We start from the raw sequence: 16,341 nt of genomic DNA, 5'->3' as shown, positions 1-16,341 counted from the left end.
CGGAATCGAATATTCATTCTACCCCAGTTGTTTGGATAATTTCCTTGTTTGCGCAATTTATCCCCAGTGAGTCATCTCTCGTCTACCCTGTTGTTGTTGGTAACGATTGTTTCTCTTTTCGGTCGATTTATCCTTTGTCAACCTACAACCCGGTTATGGATAATCTTCCATGCGAGTATATTATCTACGTTTTGACGGCTATAGATAATATATCTCATGCGCTCTTTGGTCGAAGTTTTGTCCTTCCCAGTGGAGTAAGATTCGTATTCCTTGTGGAATCGAATGTCCATCCTTTAACAAGTTTGCTTTTGCTCTCTTCAGGATGATGAGTGTTTTGGAACACACACCAATTCACGATTTTGGCCGATTTATCCTTTGTCAACCTACAACCCGGTTATAGATAGTCTTCCATACGAGTATATTATCTACGTTTTAACGGCTATAGATAATATATCTCATGCGCTCTTTGGTTGAACCCTTTGTTTGTTTCCCCAACTGAGTAAGATTCGTATTCCTTGTGGAATCGAATGTCCATCCTTTAACAAGATTGCTTTCGTTCTCTTCAGGATGATGAGTGTTTTGGAACACAAACCAATTCACGCTTTGGCCGGTCACCTGTTTCATGCCTACAACCCGGTATCCTTGGTGTTCCTTCCTTCCTGCTCCCTTTTGCGACCTTGGTCCCCTGTGGAGTCAGATTTTCCTGAGTCGAAATATGCCTCTTCAGGTTTTCCTCAGATGTTTCTGGTTGATTGATATCTCTCTCCCGTGCACCGGTCTTTGATATTCATTCTTCCCGAGCTTGTTACCTCCTAACCGGTAACACCTCACCCATTTCTTTCTCCATTCGTCCGTTGACGTCTGGTTGAGTCTTCCCAGTTCATTCGTTGATGTCTGGTCACCTCTCCGTTGGTGTCGATAAACATTGAGTTTTTCCCATTCGTCCGTTGACGTCTGGTTGTATCTCTTTCTCCCAGTTCATCCGTTGATGTCTGGTCACCTCTCCGTTGGTATTAGTAAACGTTGAGTTTTTTCCATTCGTCTGTTGACGTCTGGATGTATCCTTTTCCATTCATCATTCGATGTCTGGACGTGGTTCCTTCCTTTGATAAAAATCAAAATCCCCAGTGGAGTCGTTGGTAGACGTCTTGTCTGGGCTAGTGGTAAATATCAGATTCCAGCTGAAGTTGCCATTGGTGAACAGTCTGTTCTTGGATCCCCGCACAGTGCAAATTTCTACGGTTCTTTGGTATTCAATCCTTGTGTACCTTGAAGGTCTGACAGCCGTTGCTCTCATCCGTTCAGGTTCCCAGTTGATTGAATAGGGGCAGCTGTAGCACCTCAAATTTGCACCTCCCATTTGTACATTCATTTCATTTTTTAGGACACTAACATCACATTAACATTGCATTATCATTGCATCTCATGTTACATCTCATCAGTCAAAACTGGTCAGGAGAATCCATCTGTGCAAGAGAGCAAGGACATTCCCATGAGATAAAGGCCCTATGGTTGTTCTAGGGAGCTTACATGACCCAAGGTTCATTTTGATGCAAGTTGGCCAAGTGTTGAAGGCTCAAAGTCCACAGTGCATGACCAGGTCATCTAAGGCCCATAAAAGTCAACAGAAAGTCAACTGAGGGCTAGGAGGTGGAGAAATGAGTTTCAACATCTCATTCATGTTCAAAGAAGGTTATTCAACATGTCAAACATCTACCTTGAAGATTTTGAAGCCAGATCAAAAGTTTCCCAAAATGGAAAGTGACCTGTAATTTCAAGTTTCCAAAAATGGCAAGTTTTTGGACCAACTTCAACTCAACTTTCCAACCTCAAAGAAGCTTCAAATGAAATTTTGTCCAACATGAAAGTTGAAGATCTTTCTCTCCCATTTCCAAAAAGTCCAAGATCATGAATTTCTAATGAATGGTTAAGGAGTTATGTTCAAATCATGGCAAAGTGTGCTTGAAACTTCAAATGGGCATATCTTTTGAACTAAGACTCCAAATTTAGTGGTTCTTTTTGCATTGTTCTTCTCATGTCATGAGGTTTCCAAACCAACCATCACATTGCTTGAAATGTTATCACATGAGCATTGGCATATCCAAGTCAATTTTGGAGGGAAAATTGGAAATTTAAAAATGGTGCATTGTATGGACTTTCTACCATTGCCATTGTATTTGAAATGTGATTTTGAGTGAAAATAATCAAGGAAAGGGCATTGTTCACGTGTGCATCTCATACATGAGGTGAAAGTGCAAATTTGTGCATGCACCTTGTAATCCCTTAATCTCATTTAGTTTTGGTTTAAGCTTAATTTCAGAATGATTAAGAGGACATATATAAGGATAATCATAACTGTTTCATTGAGAACACACATTTTCAGATCTAGATCTTGAAATTTTTCAAAAATTTTCTCTCAAAAAGATTTTCCAAATTCTTCACATAAACCTCATTTCTCTTGGTGAATTCATAATCATGGAGTGTTTTTAAGTAAGATTGAACGTGCATCTTGTGGATTTCTGCTCAATTTCGTGCATGCTCAAGCTTGAATGCATCAATGGAGTTTTCAAATTCAGTTGGATTCACACCTGTTTAAGCTTCCAATTCTTCATCAAACATCTCCACAAGTATTATAGAGTTGATCTGGAACATTTGGAGCCTTGGAATGTGCAAAACAAGATTCTGCTCTTCAAGAGGTATGGTTTTCGATCTCAATTATTCTCAAATCCATGAACATAATTGTGTAGATCCTTGTTTACTGAGAATTCTGGTAGAAAAATCAAGTTAAATGGTATAGTATTGACTGAGTTATGTGCATTTGAAGTTTGAGATGCAAAAATGTTCGTGCACGATTCTCTTTGATCTTGATGTTTTAGGCTTAATTGTTGTTTGAATCGTGCTCACCATGGAATAAGGATTTGAATGATATGCTTTTTGTGGATTTCTGGACGTTTCTGGAATTTCTGGAAATTTGAGGATGAACATTCATCATCTTCATCATGAAGAAGATGAAGATTCATGCATAACGACAAATTCTAGAAAAATTGCATCGGTTCTTTGCAAATAGCGTCGGTTTGAACCGTCCAAATCTGCGCAGGCTTAGGGTTTTATGGAAACGGCATCGTTTCATGTGTTAGCGCGCATTTCAATTGAACTTTGACATAGTTAGATTCCTGCCGAGCGCAAATATTCAAATCTTCATTCCATTTTTCATGTTTTCCCTCCACTTTGCCATGCCATGCTTCATTTGATTTTTCATTTTTTCTCTAACTTGTAAAAATCATAACAAATTGAAAAATGCTCCAATTCACTCCCAATTTTTTTGCAAAATGATCCTTGTTGTGTCTAGTTTTTTAGGATCATGAATTTGGAAGTTGTGCATGGCTGTAATTTTATTTGCTCTTGGTTGATTGCTCATAGGTGCATTTGTGACCTTGCTTGGTTCAAACTATCATGAAATGCTTTTTTTTAATCCAATGGACTTGAAATTTTACATGGTGATTCTAGACACATTGATGGACCTTTTTTGGCCTGGTTTGGTATTTTTCTCATGTACCAATTCTGTTTTATGCTTGTGTTTGCATGGTGTGACAATTTGTGTCACACATTTGGTTGTCTTGATTGTGCAATTTGATTTCCATGCCAAATGACCTCTAATGCTTCTGATTTTTTGTGTGATGATCATGTTAGATGTGTTGAATGCTCATGATTTTTTCCAGAATTATTTGAATCATTTATGTTTTGATTGGAAATTATCATTCATGATGATCATATGAATGCTTTGAATTGGTCTTTGATTTCTCTTGCACATAAAATGAACTTGCTTGATGATTATGATTTGGTTCTTTTTAGGACATGCTCTTGATTGATTAAATATGATTCATGTTGAGTTTGAGTTTCTGTTTTGGATTTTTGATCCACTTTTGACCCTAGGCTTTGACCTAGTGGTTTGTTACTTACATTTGAGTTGTGAATTTCAGATTCAAGTATACATCTCCATGGTTGATGTTGCTCCTTCATTTGAGCTTGATCATTTGTTGTTGTTGGCTAACATTTGTTTGTTTTGTAGGCTTTGAGAACAATTCACTTGTGTTTATGGCTCATGTGTTGCATATTGGGTTGTCTGTTGAATATTGACTGTTGACTGTTGTTTGAGTATTGTACTGATTGGTTTAGCTGTTTCCACAGGTACCTAAGTTGCTTTAAGTTCATTTGAACTTTGCTTTGCTTTGCTTGTGGTTGGCATACCACTTAGGTAATGACTCCTGATCTTCATGTAGTCTGGAAGACCTGTCATGTTACCTTGGCAGGCACCTGTCTGAAGCCCTCCTTAAGAGGCAATGCTTATGGATGTTTAATTTTGTGCCAAGCAGGTAAAGTCCTCTTAAGAGGCAATTAGCAGATAAAAGGGATGTGCAATCCATCCCCTGCTATTCAGTTGTGTCATTCACTTTGCTCACACCATGTGTTGATGCATTGTGAATAAGAACCCAAGATCTTGTTGTGTCAGTCATGTGGAGAAGAGTTCCTACATTCTGAACTCCCACACTTTCTACTTGATTCAAGCTCTCCCAGGCCAGGGATAAGAGCTATGAGGCATAACCCTCATCTCCATTTCATCTGCTTCACCCTAACTTTCAATGTTAGGGTTAAGAGCTAAAAAACACCCCATTCCAGTTGGCTTGTTTCTACAGCCTAGCCTTGTATGAGCCAATTGTTTGCATATAGTGTGTGTGCTTGCTTTGTTGTGCTTGTATTTGTTTGATTGTGCTGTTTAGGATAGCTTGCTTCCTGTGCAAGTTAGGATAGAGACCTCAACATAGGGATCGTATGCATGACAACTTCTAGGCTCGAGTCGTAGTCTCCCTAGTAGCTTGTTATCTCCCTTTGTCTCTGGTTAGGATAGAAGTTCTTTCCCTGTTAAGGGGAACTACGTCGCCCTGATCCTCATACCAGATGAGGTACGTAGGCAGGAGATGAGCTGATCTCTCCGGGCGCCTTTTTTTCTTTTTCAAACCTCTTGTTTGTGTTTGGAGTCTGACGTAAGTCCAGCGATTGATAGTCGGTTTCCTGTGTCTTATTTGCTTGTTGGAGTCTGACGTAAGTCCAGCGATTGGCAGTCGGTTTCCTGTGTGTGTGTTTGTTGGTTCGGAGTCTGACATAAGTCCAGCGATTGGCAGTTGGTTTCCTGTTTGTGTTTTGTTTGGCGTGCGTTAGCCGAGCTACGAGTGCTCTGATTCTTCTCCGGTCAGAGAAGATACGTATGCATAGGATGCGATATCCTAGCGAGCACGTTTCCCCCGTCCCTGAACTACGTCGACTCTGATGTCTGTGTCTGACAGACTACGTAGGCCTAGGATGCGATATCCTCCGAGTCCGTTTCTTCCGTCTTTCATCTGTGTTTGTTTCCAGCGTGTGTGCAGTGTTTGAGCAGTCTTTAGCAACCTTTCTTCTATTCTTTCTGAGCGTGGATCTAGTCGAGTACGACGGATGCGTAGGGGTGCTAATACCTTCCCTTCGCATAACCGACTCCCGATCCCATCGATCTCTGGTCGCGAGACCATGTCCTTTCCAGGTTTACTTCGAGCATTTCCTTTCCCACCTTTGGGATAAATAACGCACGGTGGCGGCTCTGTTGTTTCTTTTTCCCGCCGGTTTTTCGCGTAATGCGACAATACTAAGATGCTTGAAACCCAGATCTCTCAGGAAGCTTTAAACCAAGCACCTCAGACTACACCTGGAGGATAATTCCCTGGACAACCTCAACAAAATCCGAGAGGACAAGCCAATGCCATTACCCTACGAAGTGGGAACGCTTATGATGAGCCACCAAACCCAATATTGAGTGAACCCGAAACTTCTAAGGAATGTACCAAGCCCCCGGACGAAGTAAAGGAACCAGAGGAATCTGAAAACCAGGAAGGTCGAGAAAAAGGAGAAGAACCTAAAGATAAAACTTACGTACCACCCCCGCCATATAAACCACCTATACCATATCCGCAAAGACTCAAACAAACCCAGATCAATAAACAGTATCAAAAATTTATTAAAGTTATAGAAAAACTTCATGTAGAAATCCCTTTCACAGAAGCCATCACCCAAATACCTTCTTATGCAAAGCTTCTCAAAGACATCCTTACCAACAAACGTAGACTTGACGATTCGAAGCCTTTGGAATGTAATGCTATTTCCGAGGACAAATTAGCAAAGAAAGATAAAGATCCTGGAAATTTCTCCATTCCTTGCCTTTTGGGTAATCATGTCATCGAAAAAGATTTTCTAGACTTAGGAGCTAGTGTGAGCCTAATGCCTTTAGCAGTTTGTGAGAGGTTAAACTTAGGAGAATTACAACCCACTAAGATGTCACTTTAGTTAGCCGATAGATTTGTTAAATATCCGATAGGCATTTTAGAAGATGTCCCTGTTAGGATAGGTCGGTTATTTATCCTTACTGATTTTGTTGTCATGGACATCAAAGAGGACAATGATATACCAATCCTTCTAGGTTGACCATTCTTATCGACTGCAGGAGCCATAATAGATGTCAAGAAAGGAAAGTTGACATTTGAGGTAGGTGACGAGAAAATAGAATTTATACTTTCGAAATTTCTTATGGCACCTGTGATGGGAGACTCGTGTTATGCCTTAGATATCATTGATGAATGTGTTAGAGAATTAGAACAAGAAGAAATTATAAAAACAATTAAGTTACCATCAACTCTCATAAGGGAAGATGATTACTTTAAGAAACCCTACATTGATGATAACCTTGACGAATGTTTATCGCTTACCCCAGATCCTATGCCATGCCCTAAGAAACCAACCTTAGAACTTAAGGAACTGCCTAAGAACCTGAGATATGAGTTCCTCGATGAAAAGATGAATTGTCCAGTTATAGTCAGTGCTACCTTGAGCCAAGAGGAAACAAACCAACTTTTAGATGTTTTACGAAGATATCCCTCAGCCTTAGGATATAATATCTCTAACCTGTAAGGTATAAGTCCATCCGTATGCATGCATCGGATTTCTCTCGAAGAAGATTCAAAACCCTCTAGGGAACATCAGAGAAGAATAAACCCTATAATGAGTGATGTTGTTAAAAAGGAAGTTCTTAAGTTACTTGAGGCAGGTATCATCTACAATATCTCAGATAGTAAGTGGGTAAGCCCTGTGCATGTAGTACCTAAAAAGGGAGGTATCACAGTCGTGCAAAACAATAAAGGCGAACATGTAGCAAAACGTTTAGAAGGAGGATGGCGGATGTGTATAGATTATAGAAAATTAAATAAAGCAACTAGGAAGGATCATTTCCCTTTACCATTTATAGACCAAATGTTGGAGCGTCTAGCCAGACACTCTTACTTCTGTTATCTAGATGGATACTCTAGATTCTTCCAAATACCTATCCACCCCGAAGATCAAGAAAAAACTACCTTTACATGCCCTTACGGAACTTTTGCCTATAGACGAATGCCATTCCGCCTCTGTAACGCCCCAACTACTTTCCAACGCTGCATGATGTCAATCTTTGTATATTACCTAGATGGTATCATGGAAGTGTTTATGGATGATTTCTCAGTTTGCGGATTTGATTTCCGTAATTGTTTTGCTAACCTTGAGAAAATCCTGGAGAGATGCGTGGAGGTGAACCTCGTGCTAAACTGGGAAAAATGTCATTTCATGGTAACCGAAGGAATAGTTTTAGGACATATAGTTTCCGAAAAAGGTATAGAGGTAGATAAAGCTAAAATAGAAGTTATAGAAAACCTAAAACCCCCAAAAACCATCAGAGAAGTCCAAAGCTTTCTTGGACACGCTGGATTCTACTGGCGTTTTATTAAGGACTTCTCCAAAATAACTAAACCTTTAACTGGACTTTTAATGAAAGATGCTGAATTCATTTTCGATGAAAAATGTAATGACGCATTTAATCTTTTAAAGCAAGCATTAGTATCTGCACCCATTATGAAACCACCTGATTGGTCAGAACCTTTTGAGATAATGTGCGATGCTAGTGATTATGCAGTTGTAGCCGTTCTAGGACAAAGGAAATATAAAAGATTACATGCCATTTATTATGCCAGTAGAACCCTAGATGCTTCCAAACTTAACTATGCAACAACTGAAAAAGAATTACTCGCTGTAGTTTTCACTATAGACAAATTTAGATCTTAACTAGTAGGAGCAAAAATTATAGTTTACACCGATCATGCTGCCATTTGTTACCTATTAAGTAAAAAAGATGCCAAGCCTAGGTTACTCTGATGGATTCTATTACTACAAGAGTTTGATTTAGACATAAGAGATAAAAAAAGGCATTGAAAATGTAGTAGCCGATCACCTTTCTAGGCTAGAACATCTAAAACCAGAACTAGTACCCATAAACAATGATTTCTCCTATGATAGACTGATAGCTAGAGTAGAAACCATTGAAGATAATAACCTTGACCTTTATGAGCACCTTTAAAATTCCTTAGCAATAAGTAACGTACCCTGGTATGCAGACTTCGTTAATTACCTAGCTGCTGATATAGTATCCCCTGATCTTGACTACCACCGCAAGAAGAAATTCTTCCACGATGTGAGAAACTTCTATTGGGACGAACCGCTCCTTTTCAAAAGGGGTAAAGATGGCATTTTTCGCCGTTGCGTTCCAGAAGAAGAGGTAAATAATATTATCGAGCATTGTCATTCTGCACCTTATGGTGGACATGCGAGCACCTCTAAGATATACGCCAAGATTCTTCAAGCTGGCCTATTCTGGCCTACCATGTGGCGTGATGTCTACGCTTGCATTGTCAAATGTGATAGATGCCAACGCACTGGAAACAGTTCAAGACGTGATGAAATGCCTCTAAGAAACATTCAGGAAGTAGAACTCTTTGACGTATGGGGTATAGATTTAATGGGACCTTTTCCACCATCCTTAGGAAACAGGTATATCTTAGTAGCTGTAGATTATGTGTCTAAGTCGATTGAAGCTATAGTTGCACCCACAAACGACACTAGGGTAGTAATCAAATATTCAAAAACTATATATTCCATAGATTTGGAACACCACGTTTAGTCATAAGCGATGGAGGATCACACTTTATATCGAGAATATTTGACAAACTTTAAAGAAAATATGGAGTTAGGCATAGAGTAGTAACACCATACCATCCACAAACAAGTGGCCATGTAAAAGTATCTAATAGGGAGATAAAACAAATCCTAGAGAAAACTGTTTCTATTTCTAGGAGAGACTGGTCTCAGAAGCTTCAAGAAGCATTATGGGCCTATAGAACCGCTTTCAAAACCCCTATAGGAACTACTCCTTATCAACTAGTTTATGGAAAATCCTGTCACTTACCGTTCGAATTAGAGCATAAGGCCTATTGGGCCATTAAAACTTTGAATTTAGACTACCTAGCCGCTGGAGAAAAGCGTCCCCTAGACATTCATAAACTAGAAGAACTTAGGCAATCCGCCTACGAGAATGCAAAAATATATAAAGAAAGAACAAAAGCCTATCACGACAAAAGAATAGTAAAGAAAAACTTCAATATAGGCGATCCTATTCTCCTTTTCAACTCCAGGTTACGACTCTTCCCTAGAAAGCTACGTTCAAGATGGACTGGTCCTTTCGAAGTATCCAAGATTCTGAGATCCGGAGCCGTAGAAATCAAGAACGAAACCTGTAGTCCATTCATTGTAAATGGACAAAGACTAAAGCTCTACGAAGGAGGACACATTCCAGCATACTACTCAAGCCACACTCTGATTGATCCACCAATTCCTACTACTACAGGTGTATAAATTCTAATCGTCAAGCTAATGACGTTAAACAAGCGCTGCGTGGGAGGCAACCCGTGGTTTTTCTTTCATTTTACTTTTTCGCATTTATTTAAATTTTATTTTATTTTTATTTTATTTTATCATATTTTGCATTGAGACTAAAATTTGAATGGTTTGTATTTTCAGGATCACTTTCTTAACTTTTATAAGATGCAGGATTTCGATGACATGCACGTGGCCTATAGAGATAATGCTCAGAGAGAGCACTACATCGCTCTACATCAGCGCCTTATGGCACCCACACGTTATCCTGATCAGCACTGTATGGAGGCACTGGGCATTGAGCCGAGTATCTGATTCCTTAGCCACCAGCTTCACTGGGACGAGTTTGCTGATGACTTGAGTAACACCTACAAGAACCTGACATTGGAGTTCCTGAGTTCATTCGACTATGACCCATACTCTGGACCAGATGGGTATGCTGCTTTCAGGCTCTTTGGAGTTGAGTACTCCTTCAGCCAGAAAGAGTTCGGCGACTTATTGGGTTTCTAGACCACTCCTGATGCTATCCCGGAGACACCTATGGGATATTTTCTGGGTAAGGAGGTGGAGAAGTTTTGGAGTGATATATCGGGTGGCGGAAGCCAAGATCCATCTACGCAGCTGTCTCATGTTATACACAACCCCGCCTTCAGATACTTTCAGATGATATTAGCACATTCCTTCCTGGGAAGACTAGATGCAGAGACACTACTGAGTGAAGAGGAGATCTTCCTATTATTTTATGCATCCCAGTCTCGCCTAGTAGCATGTGGGAACTTCTTGTTATATAGTCTCAGCAGTATCTCCAGATCTACCGAAGGAGTCATCCATGTGGGCGGAATCATCACGCAGATTGCTGTCGCTTTAGGTCTGTCTCGCAAGCTGTTACATCTTCGGACCTACTGTGGGTACACTACCATGGACATTGACTTCTGTTTGACCAGAGGGTTGATGAGGAGAGCCTCTTTCTACCCATGTCAGTTCCGATTGCTAGTCGACAACGAGGCTATTCATTATTTCACACTGCCAGATCCTATGATGACTAGTGTACATGATCCAGCGAATTGGAGTTATGCTCTGGAGGGCCAGGGAGAGACCGTCGAGGAGCCAAGATCACCACCCATTGTTGAATACACGCCTACACCACCATCTCCTAGGATCATTGTTTTCTCTAATAATCTTTCATTACAGACCCCCAACATCCACACTCAGATTGCTGAGTGTCGTAGAGAGATCACAAAGCTTAGACAGGAGGTGGTTGACCTCACTTTACAGATAGGAGTGTCTGATCTCACCCATGCTACTGAAGCCGACTGTCTATATCAGGAGATCGCAGAGCTCAGGCAGGAAGTAGCCATGCTTCGTGGATCCACTCAGGAAGATGACATCCCTATTATATGATCTCACCATTCCATCTTATTTTATCTTTCTTTTGTTTTATTTTTCTCGTATTTACATAACTCATCTTATATTATCGCATTTGGAATTTTATATAAACTACATCTATATATCGGTATTTCTATTTTTATTTATATATGTCTTATGTTTGTCTTATTTGCATTTTAATTTTTCAGTTATTTATTTATTTATTAGTCTAATATTTAATTTTTGTTTCAGTTTCATTTTTATTTTTACCTTTATAAAATTATGCAAGTCAATGATGCTAGGAAAATCACAAAACAAATGCTATCCGGACCCCTCAAAGCCAAAAGACAAGAGAAGCCCAAGCCAAAGCACCAAAATCCGGCCCAGCCAGATTTTGCCTTGTGGAGCCCGCCATAGACCCTGTGGCGCCCGCCACAGCGTCTGTAAAAGGTCGGGGCAGAACCCCTTTCTTCACCATTTTCACACCTTACAACCTTCCAAACCCATTTTTTTCACCTTGGAAAAACATCCTTGAACCCACAAAAGCTCATACTTTTCTAACCACCACACCGTGCAAATCTTTTTTCCGATTTCCATTTTCATTTCATCCGTCGGATTTCGTAAAAATCCAACCTTTTCATAAACCACTTCATCTTCTTCATCAATTTTCAAGAGCTTCCAAATGGAGTTTAACGGATTCATTCTTCGAGGAGGGAAAGCAGGGGATAGACAAAGAAAAATTATCGGACGGTTTCAAAATCGGGAAATCCTCCCGACAAGGTATGTTGACAAAAACTGTCTCTACACTTTAGGTGTCTATCATAGCATAGTTCATTTATTAGATAATTTAGGTTTGCATAATTTCTTTTCCAACAAAGAACCTACCTATGAGCGGTTGACAATTGAATTTTTTAGTTCCTTGATTTATATTGTCAACCCTAACACTGCTAGCATAGTTGGTATTGTCAGATTTAGAATGTTTGTTGTTGAATATGAATTCAGTACCGACGAACTAGCCAACTTGTTAGGAATCCCTCATGGGGACGGTGCTATTTGTGAGGCCACTTTGGATTCCGAATGGTCTGTTGAGGTATTTTCCTTTTAGGAGCGTTTATCAAACACTTCCATAAACTCTTTTGAAGGAGTTCTTGCCTCAACTATCCATAACCCGGCCATCAGAGTTTTTAGATATCTGTTGGAATGCACTATTTTTTGCCGGGAGAATCCAAATAAGGTTAATGCTAGAGAGCTTCTATTTTTACAAGGAAGCCTCACAAATAGACGTATTAATTCGGTCCCGTTCATGCTTGCTCATATGACTTTAACTTTGAATAAAGCGGGACCGATTTCTTTTGGTGGATTGATTACATCTATTGCTCGAGCGCTTAACCTGAACAATGAGATGGCTACCCTAGACCCCTTACCTCCTCGCACAATTAACCTAAAATTTCTGAGAGACATGAAATTATGCCGTTCGAGGAGAGAAGGAGGCTATATGCTTATGATTCATGGTGTAGCCATCCCATCTGTTGTTTTACCGTGCACTAGACGTACAGATGTACGAGATGAAAGGAATTGGACCTACGCTTTAGATGATCCACCTGTTTTGGGTCCTCTTCCTCCTAATATTCCTGATGAGGCGGGACATGACACTGATGATGAATATGATCGGAGAGAGAGATCTCTCGTACCCCATGTGTCCCCCATCATCCTTCACCACCACACACTGCACCATCTTCTTCTTCTGCAGGTACCACTCCTGGCTTTTATATTACGGGGGAGATGTGGCGTTACCACATGGCTAGAGAGCAAAGGCGTGACGACTTACTCTCTACCATCCAGCAGTAAATGGCGGATAACATGAACTTCATGCAAGAGTCGCAGCGGAGGACAAACATGTCCTATGACATTGTTCTATAATCTCTGCAAACGATCACAGATTCACAAGCCCGTCAGCAACACTGCCACCAGAGACACATGACGCTCATTGAAGCCACTCAGGGTACCATTTTAGGTAACCTTCGAGATGTGAGGAGCGCTCAGGATGTGCTGCAGGCGAGGATGGATCAGAGAGCTCGTCGTCGTTCCCGATCCTATCGTCCACCTCAGGATGGCGAGGGCACTAGTGGTCAGCAATAGGTTGTCAGGTAACTCTTCCCTTATCTTATTTCGAAACATTGGGGACAATGTTCAATTTAAGTGTGGGAGGAGACTCTATCGTCGTTTCTTTATTACCTTGCTCGTTCTTTCCTTTATCGCTTTTCTTTGCAGTTTTTATATAGTTTATTTATTTTTATTTCGTTTTAGTTGTTTATTTCGCCTTTTAGTATAATGCATGAGTCTGACGAGTCACCAAATAAAGTATATCTTTAGTACAATCCTACCTCCCCATACCTTTAGCCCCACCAAAAAGAAAATTGCAAAAGAAAATAGTGTTATTCCAAAAGTTTTCAGGTTTTAAAGACATGTTTTGAGTAAGGATGCGATGACTTGGGAGAACTTTGCGAAACATCAGTATTATTTTAGCACCGTAGACTTCGTGAATATAGGAACCACTCCCGAAACCCCATATACCATGGCCTTAATCATCATTTTCGTATAAGTCCTCAGTAGTTTATCTCAACAGTCCGCTCCGGTCTACGCATCCTCTACGTAGGCGACCGATGCAAATAAGTGAATGATCCAGCAAAACAAAAAAAATAAAAGAAAGCAAAAAGGCAACTCCGGTATAGGTGACCCTCACAAAGTCATTTAAACCAAAGAATTGTAAAAATTTGCTACAAAAAAAAAGAAAAAGAAAAAGAAAAAAGAAAAAAAACTTACCCACTGTTAGTTGGTTCAGAGGTATCTGGCACTGAACTCGGTAGGGCGAATTACGATCTGATCTCCCACAACTACAGTTGGGTCCAATAAAAAGGTTTACACATATTTATGTGCCAGAAAACCCATGCTCATATCATAATCACTAACAGACCACTCTACTATGAAGCATGTACGAATAACGGGCTTAATGTGATTGCGCCTGAATGAAAACGACACAAAAAGAAATGAAGAGGTAGGCCTAGGTATTGTGGGATAATATGGGTTGGTTAATATAGGAATGAAAATTATGTCCGTATTTACAGACCAGTGTCATCATGATACCCTTAGTTCACTCAGTTAGTACCTATCACTGCATCCCGACTTGAACTTAGAATTTTTACCTGAAGCACTCGTTTGCACCAAATTTTCTTTTATGAGCTTTGAATGTTTTGCTTGAGGACAAGCAAATGTTTAAGTGTGGGAGAGTTTGATAACACTGAAATTTATCGTATTTTCGACTCCGATTTCACATGCATTCTAGTTGTTTTATTGTTATTTTGCTGTGTTATTGTTATGTTTTCCTTTATTTTTAGGTTTTTACTTTAATCGGAACCCCGATCGAGAAAAGGAGCGAAATAGAGCCAAAAACCCTAAAATTTAGCATTTTGTACTTGTGGCCTACCCCATGGCTGGTGCCACAGACCCTGTCATGACGTGTCCAAGCTCAACTTCCCTCAATTGCAACGTTCCCCACTACCTCCAGTAAGGCACCTCAGATTGGCCTTGTGGCGGGCGCCACAAGAGGAAAAGTTTTCCCTCCCATTTTCAAGTTGAAGGGCATCCTTGTCATTTTCATCTTTTTACTTGCTTATAAATAGGAACTCGAAATCATTTCTACAATCATCCAAACTTAGAGCAGAGGCAAACTCAGAGCAACTTTGTTTCACTTAGGCATATATTCAGTATTTTAAAGTGGTAATCGCTTTGCATTGGAGTGTTACCCCAATTGTGTAATCGAGTCTGTGATAGAGTCTGTAATCGAGTTTGGAGCACTTTGGAAGGAAGTTAATCCTGCCACCATTTTCATTTCTGCTTTGCAATTTACTCAACCCTCCGATTGGAGCAGTTTTTTATTACTTGTCTTTATCTTATTTATTTTCCTGCACCCGCTTTACTTTTGTTTACTTCCCGCACTCGCTTTAAATTGTTTATTTCCTCGCACTCGCTTTACTTTTGTTTATTTCCCGCACTCGCTTTACTTTATTTATTTCCTCGCACTCGCTTTAAATTATTTATTTCCCGCACTCGCTTTACTTTAATTTATTTCCTCGCACTCGCACTACTTTTATTTACTTTCCGCACTCGCACTACTTTTATTTAAATTAATGCACTTTTACTTTACCATGTCTAACTGAATTTATAAGGTTAGAATGTAAAGATCGTAATTGAATCGATAATCCGTACAATTGTTCATAGAAACACTTAAGGGATATTTTAACTTTCAACTTAAGTTTTCCCGCACTTCAATTTCCTTTGGGTAAGATCGAAAGTCGTCCAACGTCTCTTTAAACTTAATTGTTTTTAACTATTTCAAAAACAGCGAAAGCGCTTTGTTTAGTTCGTTAGGAGTTTTTAACTTAAGAAGAAAAGAGATTTTAAAACTATTTTCGGACGCGTTTATAAGTTTAGAGTCTGGTTCGTGAGAGCCTATATTGGTTAAGAAATCCAGGTTATAATACTTTTCAACTTAGTCAAGATACTATATTTCTTAAAGGTTTACTACTCTAACGCAATGCGCGCCTTTTTATAAGTGAGAATAAGAGGGTTTGATTAGGGAGTACAACTCGGTTCTGAATACGCGAAAGCGACAGTTCCTGTTAAATTAGGTATTTTCAAAGTAGGAAACATTGCCCATAAGTAGCTCTATTAGCAAGTACTTGGATTATTAATTGATTACGTGAATTACATTCGACCCTGTCTTTATTAATTAAACTTTATTCAACATTTTACTTTTCACTGCACACTCTAAAAACACCTATTTTGATTGCCTTTGATAAACATCATAACAATAGATAACGATAGCTTGACACTTGGTCTCTGTGGATTCGACAATCTTTTATATTACTCTGACGCGTTCGTATACTTGCGAAACACCGCATCACACTTCCTCTTTGATCTTCACAACCATATAAGGATGTGTTCTTCTCAACTTCTGCATGACTGGAGGGCACTTTGGCTTCAACGACAATCTATGCTCCACAATCTCAGAATCTAAACCAGGCATGTCTTGATAGGACCAAGCAAACACGTCTGAATAATATCGGAGAAGATCTATCAACCCCTTTTTGACATCTG

The sequence above is a fragment of the Lathyrus oleraceus genome, chromosome 5 (assembly GCF_024323335.1).
Source record: "Lathyrus oleraceus cultivar Zhongwan6 chromosome 5, CAAS_Psat_ZW6_1.0, whole genome shotgun sequence".
Lineage (NCBI taxonomy): Eukaryota > Viridiplantae > Streptophyta > Magnoliopsida > Fabales > Fabaceae > Lathyrus > Lathyrus oleraceus.
Note: the sequence above shows the minus strand (reverse complement) of the source record.